The sequence below is a fragment of the Planococcus citri genome, chromosome 2 (assembly GCF_950023065.1).
Source record: "Planococcus citri chromosome 2, ihPlaCitr1.1, whole genome shotgun sequence".
Lineage (NCBI taxonomy): Eukaryota > Metazoa > Arthropoda > Insecta > Hemiptera > Pseudococcidae > Planococcus > Planococcus citri.
In genome coordinates, this window is record NC_088678.1 from 63,305,430 (window position 1) to 63,327,148 (window position 21,719).

At 35.8% G+C, this 21,719-nt stretch overlaps 1 protein-coding gene across 3 annotated transcripts in view; it reads right to left on the bottom strand.

Annotated features, from left to right (window-relative positions):
• The window catches only part of LOC135836992 (ras-related protein Rap1-like), a 95,235-nt gene extending 75,170 nt beyond the window's left edge, over window positions 1-20,065 (bottom strand). Inside the window, exon 1 of one of the 3 annotated variants that reach the window (XM_065352095.1) lies at window positions 19,550-20,065. The gene's annotated coding sequence lies outside the window, so the exon portion shown is untranslated. Of the gene's footprint in view, window positions 1-18,751; window positions 19,197-19,270; window positions 19,529-19,549 lie in introns of those variants that run through there. The other 2 variants (XM_065352096.1, XM_065352098.1) reach the window with 2 other exon arrangements.
• Between the last annotated feature and the right edge of the window lie 1,654 nt (window positions 20,066-21,719).

Here is a 21,719-nt window from a genome sequence, read left to right on the forward strand (position 1 = left end):
GTATTTTATTGGTCGTGAAGGTCTTTAATAAGCATCAATCTCAAGCACGCGGGCTCAAGATTATTTGAACAGGTTTTATGGCGTTTTTCTGGAAAATTGAAATTTTCAAAAAGTAACTGGAAGCTTCAAAATCACTTGAAACCACCTGCAGTTGATTTCATATCATATTGAAATCAGTTTGCGGAGTAAATTTCGGTTTTCTAACTCCATTTGATAAAATGTAATCGAAATTTCACATTTCAAAAATCTGCTGGAGACTCCAGGAATTTTCAAAAAGTCACTGGAGGCTCCAAAACGACTTGAAACCCAGCTACAGTTGACTTCGTAGCGAATTGAAATTAGTTTGTAGAATGAATTTCGGCTTTCCAACTCCATTTTTGATGACATTTTGTGGGAATTTCAAGTTTCAAAAATATACTGGAGGCTCCAGAACTACTCGAAAAGGTTTGAAACAGTTTCCAATCGATTTGGCGGGTCGAAAATAGGATATATTCCAAATTTCAGCTTTCTAGGTCAATTTGGTAAAATTTTGATTTTTTCCCTCATTTTTGGCCTAAATTTGATTTTTAAAAATTCGCCAAAAATCGAAAAAGGCTCTTTAGCACTTGAAATTTTGATAGGTGATAAATTTTTGCCTGCTCTTTCAATTTACCTTTGTACAGTTTAAAAAATTTCGTGCAAGTCCTATGTTGGAACGCAAAATCTGGATTTCGGCTGACCTGTCAATCAAAATGGCTGCCATTTTGTAAGCAGGGCCACTTTTTTTTCAAAGGACAGGGGCTAGAAATGTTCCTTAGGACTCTCCCTTCAAGAAAAAAGGTGCCCCAGAGGATCTACGGAGGGGGGTGCAATAGATCCTTATGCCCCACCCCCGAATATACAACTTGCCAACTTTACGTTTATGGGAAATACGAGGCAAAAATTCTCGATATTTTACTGGCTCGAATCATACTTCAGCTCAAATTACCGGATCGTTATTGCTCCTCTCGACCTTTGCAGGCTGAATCGTTCGGCTGCGGTATTAAAACGACAGAGCGACGCGATGGCGATGTCGACGTCGACGTCAAACCGAGTCGACGTTCGTGGCGCGGTAATTCCTCCAGGATACCCGGTTAATTGAAGCGTTTAGAATTTAACCTGCATCCTACAGGCCGATTTACCGCGCCGTAAATCACCGTCGAGAATTCTACGTCTCTCGACTCTTCTTACTCTATATTTTAAGCTGTCGATATACGTAGTATACTTAGATACGATTCAAAGAGTACAGTGAAACAGGTCGCGACCTCGCAAGCTCCCCACACACAAGAAAACTTGAGCAGGAAAAAGCTACCACGCCACGTGAAACTCATTACACACGGTTTACCTATTCGGACATATGAATGAAATTTTCTTCTCCATTACGGTTATTTATGGCGATATCCAAGAACGGGAACTATCCTTAACATATCTGCCAGACGACTGTATCGGTCTCGGTCACCTTATACTCGTAGATACGAATAGCCACGACTAGGAAGAAAGAGCCACAGCGATGGAATGAAGGGAGGTGAAGAGGAGTACATCATAAACAGTCACGTAGTACATACATATTCAAATTAATATCGCAGTTCGATTACGTGCCACTGAAAGCTTTTTTTTTTCGCTCTCGGGTCTCACAGGTTATGTTCTTCGACGATGGATCTTTACACCGTCGTCAGCGTTTCTGCTCATTCTCGCTTACTTTTTTTTTTCATTTTCATTTTCATTTTCTTTTTCTTTTTTTCGTAAATTGTAATATCCCGCAGACGACTACGGCGTAGTAGTTCGACGACGAGTATATTGGATTTAAATGCTGTCAACACATAGCGCGCAATATGTCAAGAAGTGACTAAGTGGATGAATATTTGATTCGACAGGAAATCGACGCCCTTATTATCATCGACGACAATTTACCTACTATACCTATACAATATAGCCTACATACATATTACATATGTTATAGGTGTATACGTTCACTCGGATGGAAGTTAACGGGTACCTAACCTATTCCTACGCCAATCTATAAATATATAGGTAAGCAGAGAACTCCTGTAGCGAGTAATCATTAAACGAGGATATATTTTCAAAAAATATTGAACGTACAGGGCGTCCAATCATACATCTACCAAATTTCAGTTCAGATTTGAAGGAACCCAGGCACCTATACTCACGACGAAAACTTGACATGAGCAGGACGCTCTCTGCTTCATGTTGAAATATGAATGAATTATTTTTATTTCATTTCATTTTTTGCGGATGGGGGTGGAGGGAATTCATTATAGAAAATTGGTAATTAAAAAAAATTGGAAAAAAATGAAATTTAAAACTTGAAGCCGAATGATTCGTTCCATGAGTGCAGATTGGAGTTATTTGACTCGTCAAATACAAAAATGTAGTCTGACAAGAGATTGTCTCGAGGCATCCATCCCCAATTTTAAGGGAATCGTAATTTTTGGAAATTACAGCTAAGGAATAATTCATTTTCCGATTTTTTGGCAAATTTTTGAAAATCACAAACCGACAAATCGACTATTTTTGTGCAACATACAATACAATCCTGAACAGAATTTCACCATTTCCAAGAAGTCCGGAGCTTCCAGCGCAATTTTACGATTTTTCCAGAATTAAAAAATGTTTCCAGTAGGATTCTGGAAATTAATTTGGGCAGCAAAATACCGAGTAGTGGCTTGTTCTCGAGTCTTGGGCTTGTTTGACAATACTTATTACAGAAAAATTCAAAAAAAAATTTTGTGAAAAGGTATTTTCCGGGTAAAAAAAGTGAAATGCCTTTGTCCTCGGATTTTTGAAATTTTAATGAACCATTGTTGGGTGTCTTTGAAAAAAATGTTGGAGCCAAAAAAATTTCCCCGTCCCATCCTCCTTGCCCACAATGGCCAAAAAACGCTTTTTCCGAAAAAAAAATCATACTTCAACGAGTTTTGGATGAAAAATTGTGAATTCACACAAAAATACATGGAGGAAACAGGAGTCTATCAACGAGAATTTTTTCAAAATTTTTCGCACCCCCAAGGGGAGATATTGACAAAAGAAAATTTGAAACTGCCGCATCTCTGAACCTAATTCTTGTACATAAAACTTTTTTCTTTCAAAAATCCGGCTCAAAGGTGGATTAACTCATTTAACAGGTCGAGCATAACACATAACTCGATTTTTAGCTGCCTAATGGATGCCATTTATAATGTGATTCATCAGGTATTGCATTCAATCAATAATCATGAGCAGATAATGGCCCTCTTTTGCGACTTGTCCAAAGCTTTTGATCGTGTAGTTCATGATATCTTAATTGGAAAACTGGAGAGGTATGGCATTAGGGAAGTAGCACTCTCATGAGTAGAATCTTTCTTGGCTAATAGGTTACAAATAGTTGAAATTGACGATGATAATGGAGTTGTTTTTTCAGATGAGTTGGAAATAAAACAGGGTGTTCCCCAAGGAACGATATTAGGTCCATTCTTTTTCATAACATACTTAAATGATCTACCCAATTGTATCTCATATCCTTCAACTTTATTTGCAGATGATTCCACTGTTCTCCTGAAAGTAGATAAAAATAACCAACTCGCCATCCTTAAAGAGGCACTAACAGATCTCACATCATGGTTTGAAATGAATAAAATGGCCCTGAACCTAAAGAAAACTGTAGTAGTCCCCTTCATCACTGCCATATAGCACACTTTAGACAACTCTAGAAATTCCTCTTTACCAGAATTCAAGGAAACTGCAAAATTTTTGGGCATTACTGTAGAAACCAACTTGAAGTGGACTAACCATGTAAATAAGCTTTCAAACAAACTATCATCTTACATATGTACCTTCTCTACCAACTAAAGAACACAGCATCCATCCCTACACTAAAAGTAGCTTACTATGGATTGTTTTACTCTAATACCTTAATGTCATATGAACTTGCATTCTGGGGAGGAAACGAAACCCTTCTAGATAGGATATTCCTTATCCAAAAGAGAATTGAGGAGCTTGGAATCAAAACTCACTTTTGCCATCGGACAAAGTTTCGAGAAAATCGACAATAACTGATTTCGCCTAGTGCGTTGATGAAAAAAACGATACAAAGTGTGTCGAGCTCTTGAGTAAGACTATTAAATAGGATTCCATGAGAAATTTTTTTTTTTCAAGTTGCCTAATCGTTGCAGTATGGCTATCAAGTTTGGCAAAAGTGAGTTTTGATTCCAAGGTGGGGTAATTTTACTTTCTTTTTCAAATATATCGAAAAATAAGCCTCCTAGAAAAAAACTAATGACATTATGTCGATTGGAAATTTAATTCTCTACAATTTTCCTCGACTTAATTTTTCCGTAGAATGCTTCGTTCCGTCTCCATACAGCTTTAAAAGTTTTAAGCGCTGAATTTTTCCAAAAATTATACTTTCTTTGGAAATATATCGAAAACTAAGCACCCTAGAAAAAAACTAACGACATTATGTCGATTGGAAATTTAATTCTCTACAATCTTCCTCGACCTCATTTTTCTGTAGAGTATTTTGTTCCGCCTCCAGAGAGCTTTAAAAGTTTTGAGCGCTCAATACATCCAATTTTTTACCTCCTCAGTTGCATAACTTCCAAATTCAAAACTACCATTTTCGCTATTTTCACTATCAGAAAATGCTTCCGAAGTTGCAATTGAATTATTTTGGCTTTGTAGACTGCCATGCGACCTTGAAAATACAGTTTTTTTTATAGCTTGGAGTCAAAACTCACTTTTGCCACTGGCAAAAGTGAGTTTTGATTCCAAGGGCACTTTTTAACACGAAATTGTGAAGAACTGGGGCCGAATTCGGAAAAATGGATTCTGTAGGGTGATAGAGAAATTGAAGAAGTATCCGAATCCGCAAAAAAACACATATCGATTTTTGGTGTCAAAAGTGAGTTTTGATTCCAAGCTCCTCAATTATTTGGACAATGTTCAACTTAGCCCCTACCCAATCCTCTAAACAAACCTTCATCAATGAAAAAATGATTACAACACCATCCCTATATGTGTCATTCTGCAGGTAAAGGGCCCATTTGGTCGATATTGAGTTATTGGTGGGGGGGGGGGGTGAAGTAGACCTCCGGAGCAATCATATGAGCTGGATAGAAGCCCAAAAAGTGCAAAAAAAAAACTCAAAAAAAATCCATAATTAAAAATTTGAAAAGTTCAACTTTTGAGAAAATCGCCTTCAAAGTTTTTTTTCTGAAAAAAGCTGAAATTTCGTGTAATTCTAAAACCTTCATACCTAAAATGGAAGATTATTGTTTCTGATGTCAAATATTACTACCCACCTGCAATAGCGATTTTTTTTACTCAATCTTTTCATGTTTATGAACATTTTAAGCCTCAAAAACAATGATTTAATTAATCAAAATTTTGCATAAAAATTCATTACTCTGTTCAAAAGCAGAAAAAAATGATTAAATTACATTTTCTGTCAAAATTCAACTTGTAAAAATAAAAATCGTAAAAAAAAAATTTCAAAAATTTCTTCCCGGGGTGCAATTCAAACCCACACCTCCGGTTCCGTAATCCATCACACATGCCACGTGGTTACTGCGGCAATTATCAAAATCGTGTTTTTGAGTGGTATACATGTTGCCACTGGCGACTAGGTGCAGTATAATTCGGAGGGTATTTTTTTGGGAAGCGAATTTACCGTGAAAAAAGCAAAATCGACCAAATGGGCCCTTCTTAGAAAAACTTTAGTTCCGTTTTTCTCCGCTAGGGGTGCACCTGCGGCCTTCATATTTTAATACATGATAGTTAGATATGGTCTACATCAAAACCTTGATTATCGATTCTCTCGACTTTTTCACTAAAAACTCGATTATCTCAATAAATAGAAGCGACCAAATGGGCCCTTTACCTACGGAATGACACATATATACTACAGGTATCAATAATGATAAAAAAGAATATTATTCAGCCTTCAGTATTGATCCATAACTATAATACTAGAGGGATAAATTCAATCTTTACTGATCAAATGAGGACTAAAGTCAACAGGGAAGGAATAGATACTATGGCAGTCAGAATCTTTAATAGTCTCCCTCCACAAATCAGAGATGTGCATAATACCAAATTATTTTGAAAAGTTCTACAAAAATGGCTAATCAAGGAGGCATTTTATTGTGTAGATGAGTTCCTGGGTAACCTCTAACCCTCTATTTAATTATTTATATTCATTACTTTACTTTATTTTATTTTATTTATTTTGTTACAATTCATTTCATTTATTGTGTATTGTTGATTATTGTAAAGTGGCTCTGTAGGCACTATCTATGTAAATGACCTTGTAAGTGCCGCTTGAGGTCCCTTACAATAATAAACTAAGTATTTGAATTTGAATATTCACGCCTTCTGGAACAAATTCAAAATTCTGAAGAAATTGAAAAATCGCGCTGGAGGCTCCAGAATGGCTGTAAATGGTGAAATTTGAATTTGGGGAATTAATATCAGTTTTAGGACTTATTTTGATCATTTTTACTGATCAAGTACATACTTTTTTTTAAAAAAGCATAAATCACCAAAAACAGTCAATTTTGAAGCATTTGCCGAAAATTGAAAAATGAAGTTGGGCAGCTGAAAATTTAGTTTTGGGGGTTTTAGACCATGCTATTTCCAAAAATCGCCGTCCTGTTCAAATCGGAAGGTGACACCTCAAGAAGTTCCTTTGTTATTTTTCGGTGAACGTACTTCCGTCATTTTCATAAATTTTTTCAGTTGAGAGAGGTGAGGGTGTGACGAATTTTTCTCATTATAATGATTATCTAATTCAGTTAGCAGTTATCATCCTACAAATGTCAGAACTAGAGTAATGGATGGCAAAAAAATGATTTGAAGGATGGATGGCTCTTCCTAATCGAAAAATTTATAAAAAAAATTACAACTAATGAAAATATAGTAATGTTATTAAAAAAATGAACATTAAAAAAAATTACCACCGAATTCTCTACGGGTAACGAAGAAGGTTTACATACAATTGATGATCGCTGTGCTCATATTTCGATATGACATCTGTGGGTACGTTGTTGTTATTATTCGTATAAGGTCGTCAATTAATTTACGAGCTCAATTATACGATCGTAGAGAATTTACGACGAGTTTTCGATTACAACTACGACGACGACGCCCTCGATAATTCCGACGCAGATGAGAATATACAGTCGTTGTGAAAAACAGAAAAACAAAAAAGCACTTGATACACTCAATCGTGAGAGATCAATAGAGAAAAAGAATTTTAATTAACGAATTTTCTTTCCTTTTTTTTTCAAATACGGCGGTGAAATCTGCTCTTGGTATTTGCAGGATTAGTGGCAAATACTACTTTATATTATAACGTTGCGGTAAAGCTCTCTCGAACAAAGTTCAAATTATTTCGAACCTTTGCGAAGGAACGCATTTTCAAAAAAGAAAATAAGTCGAGATTTGAATCTGCACGATATTTTGTCGTCACCTGTGCTGTATACGAGTATATCTCAGTCTACGAGTACATATGCTGAGAAAATATCATCATGGATGCTCGCAATATCATGTGGAAAACGAGCCAGAGCGTCGTTTTCTCGCATATAAAACTCATCTCCGCAGTCAAGGATTCTGTCTGTATCTAGTTTTTCTCTGCTTTTCGCGAAAATATTATTCTCGATAAAATAATGTGGATGGGGTACAGCAGTCCGAGGAGGGATACGGTTAATCTGGCGTGAAATGTATATTTTAATATATTACACACAACATGGTTGTCTTCGGTATCTCGTTCGGTAGGTATATGCCGCAGATTGAATACCTCTCTCTCTCTATCTACCCTACCACGACCTGCGAATAATACCGATATGTGCTTCAGTTTTTTTCCACCTTTTGGTGAATTTTCGCATATAAAGCCGTGTAGCAAATGCTGACAAATGCTAGCGTGTATCATGACAATGTGTTATCAACGACGCAATGCGACACGACCATCGTGTTAGAGTTTATATGAGTCGAGTATAATATCAAGTATGTGTTGTGTAGATGTGTACTATACTAATGCAATTTGCCAAAGGCGAATTTTGTGGTTGAGTAAATTGCAGCGGTTTTGTCACACAAGGTGGTTCGGGTTAATCCTTCATAAATTGTTGTATCCCACTTGCCGTCTATTTTTCCCAGTTCATAGTGTTCGTGTAATTATACGCGTACGATCTCTAGAGTAATTAACGCAGAAGCAGCATATTTAATAATAACTAGATAAAGTCGTCTATAATGATTATAAACGATGTAGGCATTTTTCTAACCGAATGACTGTTGCGATTCGTATATGTAATTTTCATTTGGTGTTTTGTTTTTGCAAATTCAGCAAGAAATTTATACATTTTGGTTGTTTTTTGAAACTGTCCTCACTAGAGAAAAGCGATAGAATGTATATACACACACGTTGTAAATACGAAAAAATCGAAAAATGTTAACAAAATATCACAAAACCCCGAAAAAACTTTTAAAGAATGGAATTTTGTGTGACTTATCGAAAATTTTCTGGAATGGCATTCCTGGGCACAATAGGTGAAATGTTCCTGGCCTTGGGTTTCTGAAATTTCGATGAAATATTGTTGGGTGCCTTTAAAAAAATTTCACCTACCCCCCCCCCCTCCCTCCCAGGCCCACAAATACAATGGCCAAAAAACATTTTTTTTTCCAGAAAAAAATCACACTTCAACGAGTTTTGAATAAAAAATTTTGAATTCACCCAAAACATATGAAGAAAACACGAGTCTATCAACGAGAATTTTTTCAAAATTTTTTAGCCCCCAGGGGGGGAGATATTGACAAAAGAAAATTTTAAGCCGCCGTATCTCCGAACCTAATTCTTTCAAAAATATATCTGCATGAGTACTATGATTGGTAATTTTTTCAATTTTTTTCTCCAGGTGGGTCATTTTCAAAAACTTGGAAAATACTCAAAAATGTGTTTTTTGTGTCACGGCACTACCAAAAAAAAGCGACACTGCCAGTGATATAATTTTGAAATTTTGCATGAGGACCTCTAAATATGTACATACAATAGAAAACCAACCAATTTTTTGAAACTCTAATTTTGGTGCCATAGGTCACCCCTCCCCCTTCCCTCAATTTTGGGGCGAGATAAGATCGACAATATGGGTATCGTTATCATATGAATCGAACTTGCTGAGCACGAATATGAAGTTGGATTTGCAGTTGGACTCTCTTGAGGGTCACATTGGGGGAGGGGGTTGCCCAAAAATTGGACTTTTCGTGAAGTATTTATGCTTCATTAATCATTATCTCACTATTTACGCCATGATCAGGAAGTTGCATGGCATAAATAGCTCTATGATGAAGCATGTGTCACAAAAAATTCAATTATAACTTCATAGTGTTCAGAGGGATTCTTTGCAAATATTTCGCAATAAGGATGCCAAATATACTCTTATTGAAAGATATCATTCCTAAAACTGGAGAAATATTTTGGAACGCACGCACGCGGTGCCAATTTTTTATTGCCAAAAATTTAGGAAATTCATGGCGATTTTCTCGCTTTTTTTGGTGAAAAAATTCACGTTGATAGATTTATGTTTCCTGCATATATTTTGGGTGAATTCAAAATTTATTATTCAAAACTCGTTGAAGTATGACTTTTTTCCAGAAAAAAGGCGTTTTTTTGGCCATGATGGGCAAGGGGGTGGGGTCAAAATTTCAAAAATCCAAGGACAGGGGCATTTCACCTATTTTACCCGAGAATACCCTTTTGACTTTTATTTTCAGATTTGATCTGTATTGACCTCCTCTTTCTCGTCCTCCCCAAAATGTATTTTGGAGGTAAATAAAATAATAACCATTACCCTACTGTGTTCCCTTCTAAACACCACACCGTTGATTCTAATTAACCCATTTTGTTGCTAGAATCCGATTTCCTTCCCCTCAATTAGATCGGATAATTGGAATTCTATTGCAATTAGAATTCTTTCATATCGTACATATAATTTCATTCGCATTTTTGTTCATTTAATTACCATCGTCTCGTTCTAGTTCAATAAACTTTTGCAGATTCGAATAGTCTTTATCAGTTCACGTTTCCGGTCATTACTTTGGATTTTTTTTATATGTACTTGTACACTTTCAATTTTACGTTTCGTAGAATCAGTCTGTAGTAAACCTGTATAAAATTATCTGTAATCTGTTGACGTGAAAGGAATAAGGATTTGGTTAAACTTAATACCCTTTTGATTGAAAACTGAGGAAATGATATGTACCTATCTCAAAAATTATATATTCATGATCCATGTTTGTTTGGTGATTCTTTGAATTTAAAAAAAATTACCTACCTAGTTACCTACCTACCTACCTATCTATCTATCTATCTATCTACCTACCTACGTAAATAACTAGATTATTGACGTTATTAGAAAGATTTTTTTCCATATTTCCTTCTTTGAAAAAGCATCGAGAGATTTTTGAAACAAATATGAATCACCTTTCCTTGAATATTAGTGTGCATATTTTCTCACTTTTTATGACAATTCGACGAGATTTTATCTTATGAAAAGCCATTTCATAGTGAAACGAGTTAAATATATAATTTGTATGATACCTAGTGAATTAATCTATTCAACTTGAGGGTCATTCCACATCAATTCAACTTTTTTTGATGTTTGAAATTGAAAAATGAATTTTTTCGAATTTTGATAGCAGCCTTTAAAAAAGGGCTAGAGGGCTGCGATTTGCGCCATTGGTCATCCCTTCAAAAGGTCTTTCCACAGGAAAAAATTCAAAGAAATCGCCGACAGCCCCCCCTCCCCCTTAGCACTTCTTGGTCGAATTGACGTGGAATGACCCTTGAGACGTTTTTCATATCAAAAAATCGTTGCAATTCCTCTGTTGTCGATGAACTGTGATAATTATTTTTGACTAACAGTCTCACGAAGATACCCATAATTTCAGCTTAATTTAGAGCACAGAACATAGGTATGAATTTCAGTTTTCTTTCGATCGCCACTTTAGGCGAAAAAACTGTTTTCGAAATTGGTAGTTTGTTCGTACTATATATGTACGTTAGTTTATCTCACTTCAAATAGTTTTATCCGTTTAGAAATTCACCTAGCTGCGTATTCCTTCAGTATTTTTACTCTTCGTGTATGTAGCAGGAAAACTTGGCGGATTTTATCTACAGCCGAATAACTTAAAAAACTTCAACTTTCAACTTTCAGTTTTATTTCCTCGTGAGATGTGACCTTTTCTCATTTTTAACTTTATATGTAGGTAAAGGTACCTAATCGTTTCACTTTAGTGTCAATTCAGTTTTTTTTTCTCGAATCGTTCTGTTCGCATTTCAATGGTAAAATTTGTGTTTTTTTCTCCTCTCAAACTTTCAATCGTTTGGAAAACTTTTTCGTTATAGTTTACGTATTTTCGGACCATGGCAAGGGGGTTCCTTTTCTAATTCGCTTAGGTAGTTTCTTTAGACTTGGTGCACTGGAATGAAACGAATCGCGTGCCGAATATTCAACAGAGTGTCTCAGTCCCTTCATATAGAGTTGTCATTCATATCTCGACATAAACTGGCATCAGAATTCAAATATTTACAACAAAAAAAAAATGGACGTGAAAAGACGTGCGTTGCCTGTCTTGCAAAACTTGCCATTTGAGCCGTTTCTGGAGCCTCCAGATGCTGGTCGAGTATAACACACAACTCGATTTTTAGCTGCCCAACTTCATATAATTCACGCCTTCTGAAGCAAATACATAAGTACAAAATTCTGGAGAAATTTAAAAATCGCGCTGGAGGCTCCAGAATGGCTGGAAATGGCGAAATTCGCCCTAGAGGGGTTAGTCCTGGATGAAATGCAGCGAATCGCGCAAATTTTGAAAATTTCCTCGCACACAGGAAATTTTTGATTTTGAACCATTTTCCTTACCTTAAAAAAATTTGGTCAAAACCCCATTCTTGAAATGTCCCCTCCAGAATCGGCTTAAATGTGGATAAACTCGTTAAACAGGTCGAGCACAACACACAACTCGATTTTTAGTTACCCAACTTCATATTCACGCCTTCTAGAGCAAATTCAATATTCTGGAGAAATTGGAAAATCGCGCTGGAGGCTCCAGAATGGCCGGAAATGGTGAAATTTGGATTTGGGGAATTCGTATCAGTTTTAGGACTAGTTGGATCATTTTTACTGATCAAGTACGTACTTTTTTTTAAAAAAAAGCATAAATCACCAAAACACGAGTCAATTTTGAATTTTCAAATGTTCGTCAAAAATCGAAAAATGAAGTTAGGCAGCTGAAAATTTGTTTTTTGAGGCTTTAGACCATGCCCTTTCCAAAAATCGCGATCCCGTTCAAATCGGAGGGTGACATCTCATCAAGAGACTTGATTTCTTTCTATAAAAATGACTGATTGACTGACCTTAAAGGTGTAGGATCAATTTATGATCTTCATTCACCACGTGTTTATTTTCTTATTCAATTTTTCAAAACAAACAACAAAATCTCTTCAAATTTTTACATCAAAGATATTTAAATTTTCATCGCGTTAGAATTTCTATCCCAAGGATTCGTTGGAATGGCGAAATTTCTCTAAAACTGGATGAAAAGAATTATTATTCTTTTCGAAAAAAAAAACGAAAGAAAAACAAACAAACAAATACCTTATTCTCAAACGTTTTACATTATTTTGCCACAATAAAGTTGGGATTTCGGAGCAGAATTGTAAAAGAGAAAGAAGTTACCCCGGGGATAAAATGAAAATACCAACATTAGTAACCTTTCTTTGGTTAAAGGGAAAACAGAGCGGTCCGTATAACGACGACTGGCTAATGAGAAAATGAACGAAGACGCGGCAACAAGAGAGACAGAAAAAGGAAAAAAAAACCTAGCCACCTCAGGATCAACAAGTGATGCAACAAATTACAGCAAAAATCTACGCTTTTGCCGAAATTATTATTTAATCAACATTTGATGAAGGTAATGAGAGTTAGTTGGAACGTTATTATAAAATTACAGACGTCTCTCTCGTTCAACTTCCCCTCTCACCCTGCTTCCCAGTTCCCACTGCTGCGGTATTCCATCAATCGATGATAAATGTTTACGAATTGTACGCTTTACTTTAGAGACTGATAACGAGTGACGAACGTGAACGTACGAAGCTCTCTTATCGTTTCGATCCCAGATGCGCTTTAGGGTCAATTTTTTTCTCTCGATTTAACTATAGGTTTTTACCATTAGATACGAATACGAGGTGTTCGCTGAATTCGCTGCGCAGCGTAGCGAAGTAGATAAGTAGTCGATGTAGAGTAACGAGAAGACCGATAAATAATTTTTATAGCGCGGATTGTTTCGTTTTAGCTGCCATAGTCATAGCGATCATCTTGAATTTGGAAGTTTGGTCGACGAATTACGCGTAAAAATGACTCGGTCAACGGTGTGAGTTCCATTGAGGTCAATATGTGGTCAAGAAACCAATCGGGTCTATATTGGAATTCCGAAATGAACTGATATCGTATCAATTTATCCTTTGAACTTGACATTTAAACATTTTCTCAGCTGTAAACACATATGTACAGGGTGTTCCAGAATAACCTTTCACTTTTGTTTTATTAGTAGCTCTGAGAGAAAAATGGTTACGGAAATTTTTTTATAACCAAAATGAAGTAGAAATGTGCCGTTTTTAGACCATATATTTGAGTTTTCATTATAAATTAAGTTTTAAAAATTATTCCACCAAGATGTTTTCCATCATTTTTGACACAATCGACCAAACGTTTTTTAAAATTATTGAACACTTTGTTGAGCATTTCTCTTCTAATCAGTCTTGATTCACGAATAATATTATCTAGGAGCTGTTTCAGAGTCCTAGGATCATCTTGATATACTTTTGACTTGAGGTAACCCCATAAAAAAAAAATCACATACTGAAAAATCAGGGGATCGAGGTGGCCATGAAATTTCTGTGTTCAGCGAAATTATTCGATGACCAAAATGCTCACGCAATAAAGAAATCGTGTCCGTTGCGGAATGACAGGTAGCGCCATCCTGTTGGAACCAAGTAACTCTATACTTGTGTCTGCGTTTCAATTCAGGAATGAGAAACTCGTTTAACATTTTGCGATACCTCTCACCGTTCACCGTTTCATCAAACACATACGGTCCCACTATACCGAATTTAGCCACGCCCATCCAAACAGTCAACTTAGCGGAGTGTAGAGGTTTCTCGTGTATTATCATCGGATTCTCTGTCGACCAGTAGCGCATATTTTGTTTATTCACATCACCGTTTAGATAAAAATGAGCTTCATCAGTAAAGAGTAACGAGTTCAATGGAATCTCACCAGTATCAATTCTTGTAAGCATATCCTCGGCAAATGATTTTCTTCTCACAAAATCAGTTTTTTGTAACTTTTGAATGATTAAAATCTTATATGGATGGAAACTGAGGTCTTCAGATAAAATTCGTTGCAGAGAAGTTGGTTTGATTTTTAAATTTAACGCTCGTTTACGTATTGAAGTGGTAGGGGTAGTCTGTACTGAATGCCTTACTCGGTCCGTTGTTTCTGGCGTTCTTACTGATCTTTTCCGACCTGTAGGCTTATTTTTACAAGCATGAGCGGTTTTCTCGAAGTTTTTTACCCATAATTTCACTGTTGGCCTCGATGGCACTTCACTTTTACCGGTAAGTTTAAAATGTTTGCGGAAGGCACGAATTGCACTAATGTAAGAGTCATTATTTTTGAAAAAGGCCTTTACAATAAAAGCGCGCTGCACAGCCGTCCACTTCTCCATGGTAAAAAATTAATACTGAAACATAATTCGGCATGTGTTGGCTACCTGGAACCGCTTTTACCATTCCCCTAACACCATTTGAACGCAGATCAGTGCTCACCAAAATGTGAAAGGTTATTCTGGAACACCCTGTAGTTTATCTCGAGAAATTCGTCAGGAATACACTCAATTCGACCAAGAAGTACATAGTAAGGGGAAGGAGGGGGGGGGGGTCGGCGATTTTTTTGAAATTTTTCCTGTGGAAAGACCTTCCGGAGGGTTGACCAATGGCGCTAATCGCAGCCCTCTAGCTTTTTTTTAAAGGCTGCTAGGGGGTGTCAAAGTTTTCAGTGAACTTGAAATATCACCCATTTCAGCAGTGGATTACTCGATAACCGCGACATCTACCAAAATGGAACTTTTTCCGATAGTTAGGGGTTTTGAAAGGATTTTGTAAAGCTCTTTAAGGATTTTGGTGATATAAAAATCAGTGTCGCCACTTTTTTTCGTACGAAAAATTAGCTCGAAAAGTTTCAAATGTAGTTTTCATATCGTTCCGACTCTCAAAAATTCTGAAAAAAATATATTATGGACAATTTTTCATGCTGAACAACATATTAAAAAATTAGGATGGCATTATTTCGTAAAGTCGATTTAAAAAAAATTGAAAGTTTGCGAAAAAATGTGATTTTTTATTTAAAACATGAAAAAAAGTTTTGATAGGTGAAGTTGACCCATTTGACTCCTATTTTTACGTATCCGTTGAAAAAGTTGAAAAACACGATTTCACTCGATGAAATGAACTCATCACAAAAATATCAAAATTCGAAAAAATTCAATTTTCAACCAAACATCGAAAAAAGGTCAAATTTATTCAGTTGTCCTATTTTGACCTCTTTTTGATGTATTTCATGAAAAAGTTGATAAAAATTACACTCATCGCAAAAAAATTAAAATTCGTTCTAGTCGGGGAGCCCACTTAAGGATAAATTCCCCCCCCTCGTCGATCTTCCGGGACAACTTTTTTCTTAAAGGGGAAGTCCTAAGGAACATTTCTAGCCCTTGTCAAAATTTCAAGTGCTAAAGTGCGTTTTTCGATTTTTGGTGAATTTTTGAAAATCAAATTTAGGCCAAAAATGAGAGGAAAAAAATCAAAATTTTACTAAATTGACCAAGAAAGCTGAAATTTGGGATACACCTTATTATCGACATGGCAAATCGATTGGAAACTGTTTCAACCCGTTTTGAGCAGTTCTGGAGCCTCCAGCAGATTTTTGAAACTCGAAAGTCCTACAACATTTCACCAAAATGGAGTTGGACACCTGAAATTTATTCTGCAAATTAATTTTAATACGCAACGAAGTCAATTGCAGGGGGGTTTCAAGTCGTTTTGGAGCCTGCGGCGACTTTTTGAAAACTCCTGGAGCCTCCAGTAGATTTTTGAAACTTCAAATTTTCTAAAATTTCATCAAACGGAGATGGAAAGTCAAAATTCATTCTGCAAACTAATTTTAATGCTACGAAGTCGACTGCTGGTGGATTTCAAGTTGTTTTTGAGCCTCCAGCGACTTTTTGAGAGGTCGTATGGTGTTTTTTGGAAAATTGAAATTTCCCAAAAGTAGCTAGAAGCTTCAAAACCATTTAAAACCATTTGAAATCACCATGTAGTCGACTTCATATCGCACAGAAATTAGTTTGCGAAGTAAATTTCAGCTTGCCAACTCCATTTGGTAAAATGTTACGGGAATTTCAAGTTTCAAAAATCTACTGGAGGCTCCAGTTATTTTCAAAAAGTCGCTGGAGGCTCCAAAATGATTTGCACCCATCTGAAGTCGTCTTCAGAGGGTGTTAAAATTGGAGTGTAGAGTAAATTTTCGCTTTCCATCTCCATTTGATAAAATTTTTCGGAAATTTGAAGTTTCAAAAATCTGATGGAGGCTCCAAGAGTTTTCAAAAAGTCACCGTAGGCTCCAAAACAACTTGAAATCCCCCTGCAGTTGACTTCGTAGCGTACTGAACCTAGTTTGCAAAATAAATTTCAGCTTTCCAACTCCATTTTGGTAAAATGTTGAGAAAATTTAAAGTTTCAAAAATCTGCTGGAGGCTCCAGAACTGCTCAAAACGGTTTGAAACCGTTTCCAACTGATTTGGCATGTCGAAAATAGGGTGTATCCCAAATTTCAGCTTTCTTGGTCAATTTGGTAAAATTTTGATTTTTTCCCCTCATTTTTGGCCTAAATTTAATTTTCAAAAATTCACCAAAAATCGAAAAACGCACTTTTGCACTTGAAATTTTGACAGGTGATAAATTTTTGCTTGATCTTTCGATCTACCTTTGTACAGTTTGAAAAATGTGGTGCAAGTCCTATGTTGGAACGCAAAATCTGCGACTTCGGCTGACCTGTCAATCAAAATGGCCGCCATTTTGTAAGTACGGCCACTTTTTTTTTTGAGTACAAGGGCTAGAAATGTTCCTTAGGACTCGTTCTTTAAGAAAAAAGTTGTTCCGGAGGATCGACCGGGGGGGGGTGCAATTTATCCTTAAGTGGGCTCCCCGACTATTCATTTTTTCAGTTCACTCAGAATTTTGATTTTTTGTGATGAGTTTTTTCAGCGGATACGTAAAAATAGGGGTCAAATGGGTCAACTTCACCAATCAAAACTTTTTTTCAAGTTTTAAATCAAAAAATCGCATTTTTTCGCAAAGTTTCAATTTTTTAAAATCGACTTCACGAAATAATTCCATCCCAATTTTTCGATTTGTTGTTCAGCATGAAACGTTGTCCATAATTTATTTTTTTCAGAATTTTTGAGAGTCGGAACGATATGAAAACTACGTTTTGAAACTTTTCGAGCTAATTTTTCGAACGAAAAAAAGTGGCAGCACTGATTTTTAAGATATCACCAAAAAACCTTTCAAAACCCCTAACTATTAGAAAAAGTTCCATTTTGGTAGGTATCTCGGTTATCGAGTAATCCTCTGCTGAAATGGATAGTATTTCAAGTTCACTGAAAACTTTGACACTCCCTAACAGCCTTTGAAAAAGGGCCAGAGGGTTGCGATTCGCGCCATTGGTCAACCCTTCGGAGGGTCTTTCCACAGGAAAAATTTCAAAAAGCCCCCTTACCACTTCTTGGTTGAATTGACGTGGAATGACCCTAGAGTCACTGGATTCATAAGTGAATGTCATTTTGAACCTGGTAGCCTCTATTCCAGATGATCTTCGGCGAGATTTTTCTACCAGTTGCGATTTCAGGACCGAATATCAATGCCAGAATTCTCTACGCAGTTGAGAAAATCTCCAACTCGTACGATAATGAAGCCAGGTCTTATCAGAAGAAACTTGCAATCGATCTAAGCCACTTGGGAGTATGCTGAGCATTTAGCATGTGTTGGGACAGAGTTCCCAACGAATCCGCCTCTGATAACGCGAGTAAACCGGATCGTACTCCAATAAAGCTGTTGTATGATAAGAAAAGCGTGGAAAAAAATGTAAAATAAATACCAGAGTATAGACAGAGACAGAGAGAACTACTCGACTAATTCCTAACACAGAGAACCTGCAGCTGTACATATAAGTGTACATACTGTAAACGTACATACAACAATAATAATAACAAAAACTCGAACCAAATAAAAGCGCCAGTTAATGATTAATTAAATAAGGAAAGAGAAAAGAAGAGGAAAAAAAACACACATGAACAAGAAACCTGAAATTCTAAATTTTTATTACAACAATGGTCTATAGCGAACTGGAAACTTTCACATTAACTCGCAATCAATTGGGTTGCGAACGTAGTTGAATTAAATGACTCGATACTAGAGTCAAGAAACTAGCATTGCGAGATATCGACTGTATAAAACACATAAAATTTTTCACAGCCATTTCCAACAAAAATCCATCTAGTTGAGGCAGAATAAAATTGTGTATAAAAAAAGGAACGTAAAAGCGAATAAAAAACATATAACTCGAGCTACCTGTTCGATATTTTCCGCTAACAAAATACCCAAACGATAATGGTTAAAATGGGACTATAAAGCATCGAGTATCGAATAAAATACACCAAAAACTGTGCACACCTGAACGATATTTTTTATTTTTTTTTTTCACGAATAATATTACCAACGAGATGTAGAATTTGAACAGATGACCAGCTTGATTCGCCGCATATATGTAATTATTCGATGTACGTATGCTTTGGTCCGGTCCGGTCCGTTTGAATCATTTCGAATAATTCGTGGAAATATATTAATAACGAAAATCAGCGCTGATTACGAGTTATCTGAATATTCTACGATGACAAAGAACGCAGCCCAGCTTCAATGAATTGTACAATAACGTGTTAATACCGTATACGATTCGTAATCGATGTAGTGACTAGTGAGCAATTTGAATATACGTTCAGGTTCCAATAGAAAAAATCTGAAATCACTGCTTCATGACTCATTCCGATGATGTATATGTACAGGTTGAATGCAATGCAATTACATACGTACCGTTTTGTTTGAACGTTAGTATTCGCCTGAGTTCGTATCAAAATGGAAACAAATGATTATGAAATGATATAATATAATAACAACCGACACAACACCGATCAAATAAACGACGAAATTATTAAATACTCGAGTCGAATCTCCCCCATGGATGAAACGGAGACCAACATATCGAACACGTATAAATTATCATAGTACGATTAAAATATCATCGTGTAATTGTGTTAAAGAAACACTCGGATGTAAACTAGTGATTAAAAACACCAAACTGAATTTACTTACTCTATATTACATGTGAGAAAGTATTTGGTAACGTAAAGTATAGCAGAGATTTTGAATACTTCGGTTCGGCTGATGAGTGATGCACCGCAACAATGTACAACGTTTCACACACACACGCGACGATTAGTAAAAAAAAATTGAACACAATGTAGTTGTTGAAAAAAATTACGTTATCATTAACTCATCGTAATCGATCGAAATTAAAGATTTTTAAGTTTAAAGAAAAAAGCATACGATACGAACCTCTAATTACACCGACATCGATATGTACATGGAAACTGAAACTAAAGGGGGAGTGTCGATCAAACTTGGAACGTTTGTTTTTTTTTCGGGTTTCACTTTCTTTTGCGAATATTTATCGAAAACTAAGCATCGTAGAGATAAACTAATGATATTAGGGTGATTAGAAATTTAATTGTCTACAACTTTCATCGACTTCATTTTTTCGTAGAATGCTTCGGTCCGTCTCCAGAGAGCTTTAAAAGTTTTGAGCGCTAAATATTTTCCAAAAACTGTACTGATAAGAATCGAGCACCGCAACCGCCTCAACGAGACAGAGTAGCACAAATGAAAAATATGGCTACTTACGACGATGGTGCGAAAGTCTGTTGTTACGAAAGAAGTTTTTGAATTTTATTTTTATTTTTTTTCAGAATATAAAATTATTAATTTTTTTATTATCATTAATTTTATATTTTCGGTGTTTCTTTTTTTGTAATTTTAGAGTGATTATATTTGTGTAATTACAAATTAGATTATCTTTGTTCACTTCAGTATGAAATTAATTTTTAATTATTACTTTACGGATGTTCATACTAATTTTCATAGAGCCTTTTTCAGGCTCGACCATAGACCCCGACCCGTACCCAAACTTAACCCAAACAAATCAGCCATCCTTATCACAAATTTTGGACTTGGTAAAAATTTACGTTGTTGATCGTTGATCGTTAATCCAATCATAAGCATTCTAAGCGATAAATAAGATGAGTTCCAAGTTATTTTATTAAATTCAATCGCTAAATCATACGAAAATAATGAAAAATCCTATAATGAGTACGAGTAGTAGGTAAATGAAACTTGGGAAATGACAGTTTTATGTTATGTGCGATCTGTGGTGTTGAATTCGCTTAAAACTGTAGTCGAATCGTCATTATGCGAAAATTTCATGATTTCCCAGCAATTGTTTAAAAAAATTTGACTATATGGTCATGTAGTATGTGCCAATGCGAAGACTCGCCGTTGAATCTTCGAAATAACACAACGCAATGTACAACTGGAAGAGAAAACTTTGTATTTTGAAGGGAAAAATTCTTTCTAGTGTTTATTCATTGTATTGCAATTTCAAAGTTCTTTGTTGTAGTTGTAGATATTACATACGAGTATCATTTGCTGCTGAGCAAACTGAGTGTTTTTCAAAACTTCCAAAGATGGAATTACCTTACATGTAGGATTTTTCTTCGTTTTTTCTTTCTTTTAGTATGATTTAGCGATTGAATTTGATAAAATTACTCAGAACTCATCTTATTTATTGCTTGTGATTAGATCAACGATCAACGAAGTAAATTTTTACAAGTCCAACATCGTGATAAGGATGGCTGATTGTTTGGGTACGGGTCGGGGTCTATGGTCGAGCCTTTTTCAGGTTTTCTTACTAGACGTTAAAGTGCACTAGTTTTTTTTTCCGGTGCAAAAACTCGGAAGCCGTCGGGTATTGTCGGCGGTACTTCGTTCAACTTGTTCTATTTCTCTAGTGTGATAACTGATAACTCTCCAACTCTGTTCTGCTTTATAAAGGTGAAAATATAAAATAACATTATGTACTACATAATATGATTACTTATTCAGAATTTTCCATAATATTAATCGTTATATGGATCAATTATCATCATTTCAAGGTGTTTTTTTAATAAAGTTAAGCCTGATAGTGTTGATACATAAACATAACTATCGTTCATCAACTGAACTGATCATACTCCACGAAACATACTATGTACGCAAATTTGGTATATATGAGTTGAAAAACAATTGTCAAAAGCTCGGAAATACGTAATAATCTACTTAATTCAACTTGTTTACTGTTTTTTCATATTTTCTTTCTCAGTTCGCGGTGATTTTGCCAATAATCTTCGCCTCTGTACGTAGTGACAGTGGTTTTTCAATCCACATCAAC